Consider the following 10,011-nt stretch of genomic DNA (forward strand, 5'->3'; position numbering starts at 1 on the left):
GTCAGTGACGTATCTAGTAGCTGTCTCTTATACACATCTAGATGTGTATAAGAGACAGCATATATATATTGTACACATACACACATATATACATATATATAATATATATATACACACCAATGAGATTTACAGGTAGAATTATTATTCACACAGATAAAATGTACAAATTTATATGTATGTATATATTTTAAAATAAGGTAAAATGGTTTAATACGAGTATTTAAAAAATTAAAATAAAATAGCAATTTCTCTAATTTATGATGGACGATAAAATTCAGCCATAAGTGATGTCCATTGACCTAATACCTGTCCTGCATCCAAAATCTTTCCGAAGTTTATTATTACACACATGACTGGCCGCATTATGATTTTTTCCCATACAGTCAAGTCAGAAATTATAGAGGGTGCTATTTAAGGGCCCCACCCACTAAATTGTTTAAAATTTTAAAACAAATGGAAATAAAAATAAAATTTTAATTTTAAGTCTGAGAGTGGCCATCTAGAGGTGAAATAATCACAAATTTTCTTACCACAGCCCCAGCCATGAGCTGAGGTGGTATGGATCCACAATCTGTGAAATACCTCCCCGGGGCCCTTCTATTTTGAATTCCTGGATCCGCCACTGGGTTTAATCAAAGATACTAGAAACACAAGAGAGAGTTCTCCACAGAAAAAAACTGTCCCACCGAAATGCATGGTGGGAATACAAACAATGGGGCGCCGCGTACGGCTGGATCTGAAAAACTTCTGCCACCGTTACATAAATGTAATATATAACCTTTTTGCAGAGGTTGAAATCGTTGCCATTATCCATAATATACAAACAAGTAGGCATAAATAAATTGAAACAATAAAATGACGGACACAAAAGTGCAGAATTGTATGACCGGACTTTGATTAGTGATAAAGTTTTCATCCATTAGTGGAAAAAGAAGGGCGCAGAGTGCATCTGGATATACATAGTTAGTTTCTATATAGGAACTCTATACAGCTAGAGTTAAGCAAAGGGTATAAAACTGCCCTTATTTTGTATATTAAAGTGCGATATGAACGCACTTTACGTTCTTTTAATGCCCACGCCCTTTTTGGGTAGTACTTTTTGAAATAGGATTGCGTTCCAAAGAATCCCCGGCAGTCGGACCTCTTGCAGTTTTATACTCTTTGGTTACAGGAACTCTATATACACCAACAGAGGGCTCCCTATACGTGTGGACCAAGTATAGAAAACTTTCATTATAAAAAAAGACAGGCGCCGCGTACGTCTGGACCAATTTCCGCCTCATTTTTGCTATCTCTTGCAGTGTGACCACTGCTTGGGTATTTACCCAAGATCTTCGGTATTTTGACTTGGTCTTGGGTTCTTGGGTATTCCGTTCAAATCCTTGGGTATTTTATTTTTACTAAGAAAATTAAATATTTTTATCATAGAGGAAGAATTAAGAAGTAATAAAGTATATTTCAGTCCATTCAACTAAGCAAAACTCAACGAAGTGCACAAAACATTGTTAATTGACTGTTAATTGCTATAAACATGGGTTCAGAATTGTTTATTGATTTGCATTGCCATTGATCTTTTTCCTAATTAATGCATTACATAATAAAACTTGATCACTGATCTACTGATACCACTGGCCGACTGAGGGCGTATTTTTCTATCCGTAATATCACCTCATGAATATTAATTTTAATAATTAACACAAACAATTACAATAAAAAATAGTTTATAAATTTAACTAAAAGGGAAACTATACATGCGAAAAACACGGGTTTTTTTTCAAATTTCAATGCATTTTCAGGAAGCTTGGGTAATTTTGGGCAATTTTTGCTGAATCTTGGGTAATTTCGACCCAGTCATTGGGTATATCAAAAATTGTGAGTGGTAACGCTGATCTCTTGTATTTCTATAAGTATCTTCGGTTTAATTGAGAATGATATGGGTGGTGGACAGATTCGTGTCTGTTAACTTAAATAAATCTAGCAAAGGTGTAAATAACTCTTCGTCTGCAATAATGTAGTCAGTGACGTATCTAGTAGGGTGCGCACACCCCTCCAAAAATTACTCCCCCCCCCCCCCCGCCGGGCCCCAGTCGGGCCCCCAAAAAATCACTTGCAAGTAGTTAAATCACCTTATTTTGCAATTTAGCGCCCCTCAACTGATCACAGAGCTCCCACCTCACTTTCGCACCCCCTCTCCCCATCAGCACCCCCGTTTCAAGACTTCTGGATACGCCACTGAATGTAGGCCTACGGTCCACTGTGCTTTTTGCCTTGTTTTGTCAAGTACATGACAAATCCAATAGGCCTATCCTTATCGTCGTGCAGTCTCAGTACCACGGTTTAAATTTCTCATTTTAGAGGCCTATAAACTTTCGTCTGTTTTAATCTAATGACTGAAAAAAGGCTGTTTTGCTCTTTACACAATATCAGTTTTGTATAGTGTGGCGGGTGGCCCACTTGATACTATTTTAATGTTTATAAATAATTATGATAATAAAATTAATAATACAAGATTTGTATAAATAGGGTTCATATTCAATTTTAAAGAACAGAAATCCACATACTGTATTAATATTGCTGTTCAATATTAGGCTGCCAACACTGATTTTGATAGAGCAGACAGGAAAAAAAAAAACGATACGGTTACCAAGACCAAATGAATTAAGGAGAAAAAGGATTGCCGCACTTTTTTTCTGACGGTGATAATTTGGTGTACTATCATTTTGCGAACGAAAATGATGCGGCCCTTGACTTGTACTATTTTTATAATATTTTTATTTAACCTCATAAAAAAAGGCAACTAATTCGTTTACCCATAATTGAATCCAAGGACACATTGATAATGTGTTAATCCAATTAATATAGTGAGATAACGTAACGTTAGTTTAAGGAGGGCTGGTCGGCCTAAAGGACAGTGTCGATAAAAACACTTTTTAATTTGATTATGATACCGGAAGTCACTGGTTGTTTTTCTTTGCTGTAAGCCTGTAAAATTCAAGGAAAATGCTAGATGATGTTTTGTTGTTTAATTATCGTTTTTTTTCCCCAAACAAATTAAATAACATGAACAACATAGATAAATAATAATTTAAAACGATATACTAAACAAAATTGGATAACGATAAAGACAAAATTCGTGGATGGATGGACACCAAAATAACTTTATCTAATCATAATCACATTTTGTATATTTAGTATATAAATATAGACTTATCTGATAGGCATATTTAATTAATTTTTGCTGATCGTTATTTCAAATGAAAGCACATTGCGTTGGACACAGAATGGCTTCTACATTCTTAAGGTTGAGATATGTTTGTTTAAGTGTCAAAATCTCAGTCAGAATCAGTTTTTTAACAAATTTGAAATAATTCCTATGAAATATTATATTACACAAGTGTCATTACTAGCAACGGAAAATATCATGTCGCCCGTTTTTATGTGTGATAACAGAACCTAAATAGAGGTAAGGCTAGGCCTAGCCTAGCAGCGTTGGATAGGCTAATGTTTTCGGCGCCTACGATATTTTTTCTCACGACCTGTCGCAAAATCAAACATGAAAATTCATCCGCATTTATTTTTTGTGTGGAACACAAAAAATAAAATTTCTTATTTTACATTTTTTTCATTCTTAGGAATGTCTAAATTCAGTTAAACTAGCAATTCCGTATTATATTTATAAATCTTTATAACATTATACAAAAATTAGATTTTAAAAAAAAATTGAAATTTTGCCGGGAATGGAGCTTAAAATAAAAATAGCTAAGCTAAATAAAATGAAATGGATCATACCTGACATCATTAGACTCAGTGTATCATTAGGCCGACCAGCCCTCCTTAAACTAACGTTAGAATACCGCACTTTCGGCGGTAAAGAACAATTAAAACCTCATAAAAAAGGCAACTAATCCGTTTACCCATAATTGAATCAAAGGACACCTTGATAATGTGTTAATCCAATTAATATAGTGAGATAACGTAACGTACGGTTTAAGGAGGGCTGGTCGGCCTCAATGGACAGTGTCGATAAAAACACTTTTTTAATTTGATTATGATCCCGGAAATCACTGGTTGTTTTTCTTTGCTGTAAGCCTAAAAAATTCAAGGAAAAATGCTAGAATATTTTGTTGTTTAATTATCGTTTTTTTCCCTAAACAAATTAAATAACATGAACAACATAGATAAATAATAATTTAAAACGATATACTAAACAAAATTGGATAACGATAAAGACAAAATTCGTGGATGGATGGACACCAAAATAACTTGATCTAATAATCACATTTTGTACATTTAGTATATAAATATAGACTTATCTGATAGGCATATTTAATTAATTTTTGCTGATCGTTATTTCAAATAAAAGCACATTGCGTTGGACACAGAATGGCTTCTACATTCTTAAAGTCGCAACTCTTTCTATATGGAGCTGTCCCCCTACCCCCACTCCCGCCCCCGCTGGCGCCGCCAGTGCCTAGAGAACTAGATTGACGCAGAACGTGGAAGAAGCTGTCTGTAATAAGAGACTACAGTATTTGTTTATTTACTATTATAGCCTAATTGTGGAAGAAGTAGGCATACAACATACACACAGTAACATTCGAAGATGTTGACAGCTTACTTTGTTTCTTCAGTAGTGTGAATTAATTCAAGATCGATTTTAATGTAAGTAGAGGACTTGCTATTATGGTTTTTGTAAAGGCAATATTTTGGTGGAACCACGTGTCGTGAATGAATCTTTTTATTTAGATAGCCCAAGGTAATTCAACAGAAGGACGCACATGTCCGCTCTCGAACATAGCTCTCGAACACAGTCCTTTGATCTTTACTGTGGCATCGACAATCCGATACTAGTTGCGAGTACAGCCGTCAATTATTAGTCTATGCGTGCCATTCTTTTTATGGTTAGTTTTTATTTTATTAATTGTGGGAACTTCGCAATGTCTGTTACATCTGATTTTTTTTAACGCGAGCTTGTTAAATGCTTCTATAAACTGCAATTTGATTTGTGAAAATTGACCAAGAAAATGAAAAGTTATAGCAATTTAAAATTTACGAATTTTATCAAATTTCATGTTCTTATGTAACATTAATCTGTCATTTTGACAATGTTGGCATACAGTAAGGTGCCGAAAACGAACATTTGAGTATATACAGAACGTTTATTAATTTTTTTCTGCGAAGTAAGTCTCATGAACGACAATTCACCACAATTTTGGTAAAATTAATGTTGAAATGAAGAATATAATTTCAGTCTAATATTAGTGCAAAATATCATTAGGCCTTTGTAATCACCGCACGACGCGCGATTATCATGGCAACTAATGTTGTCACCTCTTGGTCACCTAAACAAAACATTAGCCAGCTACAAACTAACGCGATAGGATAGGAAGTTAGCAGTTATAATAGATGATTAATGCTATATATGTGAAATACCGTTATGTTCGGTTTGGGGTTGCCGCAATCGATCCAACAAAGGAACAAAAATGTATCAATTTCCTTAAATTAGAAACAAGGAGGATTGGTAATTTTATTTAAAATTCGAATGCATTCCTTTACGTTTAATCAACCTTGTATGTTTTGTAAAGTATACCCAAAACGATTCAATGAATCAGGAATATACTATTTCTGATTTTTTTAAATTATATTTTCATTTATTTTATTTTATTTATTTATTTATATATAGACCTATATATATATTTTTAGTTAAGACATCATTCTTCTGTGTCAAGACCTTCATACAACATTGCATACTTCTCATTCATAAGATGTAAGGGTGTCTACAAAATGAAGACCGAAGACCTCAAAAATGAAGACCTCCACTAGAATAACATTAAATTGACTCAGATTCAGGCAATAATGTACGAAAGCCTATTAGGGCCACTGAAATATATATTTTTATGTCGCAATTATGACTTATTATGTCGAAATTTCGACATATTATGTCGAAATTTCAACATATTATGTCGAAATTTCAACATAATAAGTCGTAATTATGACATACGTATGTCGAAATTTCGACATTACGTCGTAATTTCGACATACGTATTCAAAATTTCGACATAATAAGTCGCAATTACGACTTACATATGTCGAAATTTCGACATAATAAGTCGTAATTACGACATACGTATGTCGTAATATTGACATATTTATGTTGTAATTACGACATAGGCTTGGGCCACTATTTATATGTATATCTCTAAAGATTTTTAAAATCAATCTTAATTATTAAAGTAAATGTTAAATGTACATGGGCAATACAAAAACGGTGGCTGAAAAATGGTGGATTTTTGTTTAAATACGGTATACAACATTAAAAAGTAAATTTAATGCTAACATTAATACTAACTTCAGGTATCAGAGTATATTTATTTTTAAAAGTAATACAATTGGGAAAAAGTCGTCCGGCCAAAGCCTGTGCGGCCGGTGTGCTTCCGATGGTCCTGCGTCAGTGGTGGGGATATTTGCCATTGGGGTTTATACTGTTTGTCTGATTTAGTTTGTATTGTAAAATACATATCATATCTCGCCCATGATTAACGTGTACTCATTTTTAACACTGCAAAGGATATTAATTTTATTTTCTAGTTTCTTAAAAATAATGACATTTCTTTGTAGTAATTTGGGGTGTTAACGTTTGTGTGTGTGGGTGGTGTGTGTGTGTGTAGGTGTGTGTGTGTGCGTGTGTGTAACGTTTTGGTATTTTCGTGTGGTATTTTTGTGTGCAACATATATCAAAAACGGCTGCACTGACATAAATGAAAATAAGAGTGTTAGGCATAACCCAGTAAAGATATGATTACATTTTGGTGACGGTCCGTAGTAGGGTGTGGGTGTATTCTATTTGCATCCTTAATGTAAAGCGCCTTTGAACATGAGTACTCATGAAAAGGGCGCTATAAAAATTTGGTAAATAAAATAAATAAAAATAAGGGAAAAAAAATGATCGCCAAAAAGGCCTCAGATGTTATTTCAGTCTTTAAAACAAACAAAAAATTTAGCGGGGAATTCCCCTGGATCCCCTGTAGTGTTACGTCGATTTCGTAAAAACCCACTCAACTTACACATTTTTCAAAATGTACTTTTTAGCTATTTGCTCTTTTGGGGACATGTGTATTCAGAATTTTGAAATTATAACTGAAAATATGAAATTCAAAATTAAAATATCACTCAACTGCAAGTCACAACTTTTCAATCGTACATAAGTGAAGCTGACGAGAAACAATACGTACAGTGGCCCAAGTCTATATCGTAATTACGACATAAATATGTCGAAATTACGACTTATTATGTCGAAATTTCGACATACATGTCGTAATTTCAACTTATTATCTCGAAATTTCGACATAATAAGTCGTAATTACGACATGTCGTAATTTCGACATATTATGTCGAAATTTCAACATAATAAGTCGTAATTACGACATACGTATGTCGAAATTTCAACATAATAAGTCGTAATTACGAAATAAAAATATATATTTCAGTGGCCCTAATAGGCTTTCGTACCTAGGTACTACACCAAAACAAAAACGTTTACGTTTAGGCCTACAGGCATAGGCCCTATTATTATTCCTAGTCCTAGTCTACGACTGTACCTAAGCGTGTATGTGGTTCGAGAAAACGTTTTGTTGGAACCACCACCTTTTATTTTATTTTTATTAATATATTTTTTATTTTAAAATTTTTTTTAAATATATTTTTTATACTTCTTATTTATTCTTTTTGTTTTCTCTCTTTAGATAGAATGTAAAACCGCCCTCTACTAATTGTGAATAATTAATCAAATATATTTGCATATATCTAATTTGAATATTTTTATAATCTTTTATTGATTTTTTCAAATAAAACGGACAATTATTTTGAAAATTTAATAAAAACTTTAAATATATATTTATTAATAACAATTATTTTCAATATTCAAGGTTTTCCTACTTTAAAAAATGAGCTTGAATTAATTTGACACCATGACCATGCGTAATGTTGACCCACAGCTGTATATATATGAATATGTTATTTTAATTAGGTTACCTGCCTCTTTTCTTTAACGGATTCCGATCTAGTTTACATTCTGAGCGCTTGGCCATATTTTCGAGGTGTACGTCGTTTGTTTGTACTACTAGCGAGTATTCGCGAGGGGGAGCTTCCGGCAAGTTTTGGAGTTAGGTAGTCTCAAGATTCGACTGACAGGTACTTGATAGTGCTAGGTTCTCCGCATTTATGGCTTAGGGGTCGCGGTGCTTTCCTCCCTCCGTTCAGTTGTTTCAAATTGGGACCGAGTTAGTGAACCCTATAGTTAATGGTCTTGCTTGGTGCATAACCTTGCATGGAATGGATAGGGATAGTCGGGGAGGAATGACTAGGGCGCCGATTCCTGGCCAGGGTGAAAGCTCGTTTTGCTATATTTTTTCTTATCTATATTATTATTATTATAATATTTATTGCTTGGATATAAGAACAAAAATGTCAAACTCAACTAAAGAAGACAAACAGAATGAAAAACACCCAAATTGTATTGGAAAGTATAATACATGTTCCAAGTATTTAAATGCCCTCCTTCGTTTTGGGATTCAATATTTTAATAATAATTATGTCATCATCAGGAACATGATTGTATTCACACACTAAACTTTATGGGACTTGTATCTGGCGATATTGAAAATAATCTGGAATGTTCATCTGAAAATAATAACCATATATATATTTTTAATTCTATAATATTTACAGTATCTTAATAAGCAGAAAGATTTTATTTATTTGTTCTATTGTCATTTATTTTCGCTATCCCCTGGATCTATCACTGATTAATCCATTTAGTTATGATTTTCTATGAATAAATTATTTTCTATATTGGAGTTTGAACAATTATATATTTTTAAATGTTCAATATTTCAGAATATGGAAAAAGTTGAGTGATCTTCAAGCCATAAATATACTACCATCACCTACCTTGCAACAGGTAAGGAAATGATTTTCAAATTCATAAACTCTTCCTGTTCCAATGTTAATGATTATGGAAAGTGAAGATTATTTGTTAACATGTTGGCTGCCAGCGACGAGTATACTCGTCCCACAGGGTGTTGCTGAGGCAGTGGCGGCTCTAGGATATATTTGTTGGGGGGGGGCTAAGTTTTCCGACAGGGGGACTTGAGCTCGTAGGCTCGAGCTGGGGAAGGGGTTGAGAGGGGGGAACCCCCTCCCAAATGATATTTTTTTTAAAGAATATCTACCTCTGGATGGCCGAAAATGGCACTCAGACTGTGACAGACATGTTTTAGTTTGGTGTGGGCCTATTTTTAAATGTTTTATGGTCTGACTGCCCGACGAGCTCTGTTCAGCAGGGGGCCCCCCCAAGTTTCCTCGTTCCCTAATATTTTCCCGCCTATATATAATTGGATACACCATTTTGATGATACATGACTACATAGAATTTCAAAAATGTTATGTTTGTACATGTATAGTTGTTCTGGCACATACCTGTAGGAAGGAACCTAAAAAAAGGTCTGGCAGTCAACGTGTTACAGTTAATACAGTATCAGTACCAACAATATTTTCAAAACACAGTTCTTAAAAAAGATAGAAAAACAGGATCGATTTTACGGCCTGTATGTAATTTTTGCGAGTTACAGTAAATTTCCTTCACATTAATTACATTTTTTATTAATAGTAAGGGTTATCATAATGAGAATGTTGAGAATAGTGGTGATAATTTTACAGCAGTCTGATACGGAATTTTGAAAACCTTAAAAAAATTTTTACTAGTTTATCAAAAGAATAAAATAGTTTTTACTGTTAAATTTAACTTATTTTATTCTTGCACTACAATGAAGTCTGTATATGATGTATCTTGTAAATGACTATGTTAATGTTATTATTATTTTATTAAGTAGATAATAACAATAATTAACAATAATGATGATATAATTTGTATATATATATATGCTGTCTCTTATACACATCTAGATGTGTATAAGAGACAGGTCCTAGTCTACGACTGTACCTAAGCGTGTA

General features: G+C 33.5%; 1 long non-coding RNA gene across 1 annotated transcript in view; it reads left to right on the forward strand.

Moving 5' to 3' along the window:
- The first annotated feature begins 4,497 nt into the window (after nucleotides 1–4,497).
- The window catches only part of LOC117115128, an 8,587-nt gene continuing 3,073 nt past the window's right edge, over nucleotides 4,498–10,011 (forward strand). Inside the window, exons 1-2 of the long non-coding RNA XR_004446493.1 lie at nucleotides 4,498–4,662; nucleotides 8,896–8,959. This is a non-coding gene — a long non-coding RNA (uncharacterized LOC117115128). The remainder of the gene's footprint in view (nucleotides 4,663–8,895; nucleotides 8,960–10,011) is intronic.

This window comes from Anneissia japonica, unplaced genomic scaffold, assembly GCF_011630105.1.
Source record: "Anneissia japonica isolate Jap-2015-1 unplaced genomic scaffold, ASM1163010v1 scaffold24_len2511860_cov200, whole genome shotgun sequence".
NCBI lineage: Eukaryota > Metazoa > Echinodermata > Crinoidea > Comatulida > Comatulidae > Anneissia > Anneissia japonica.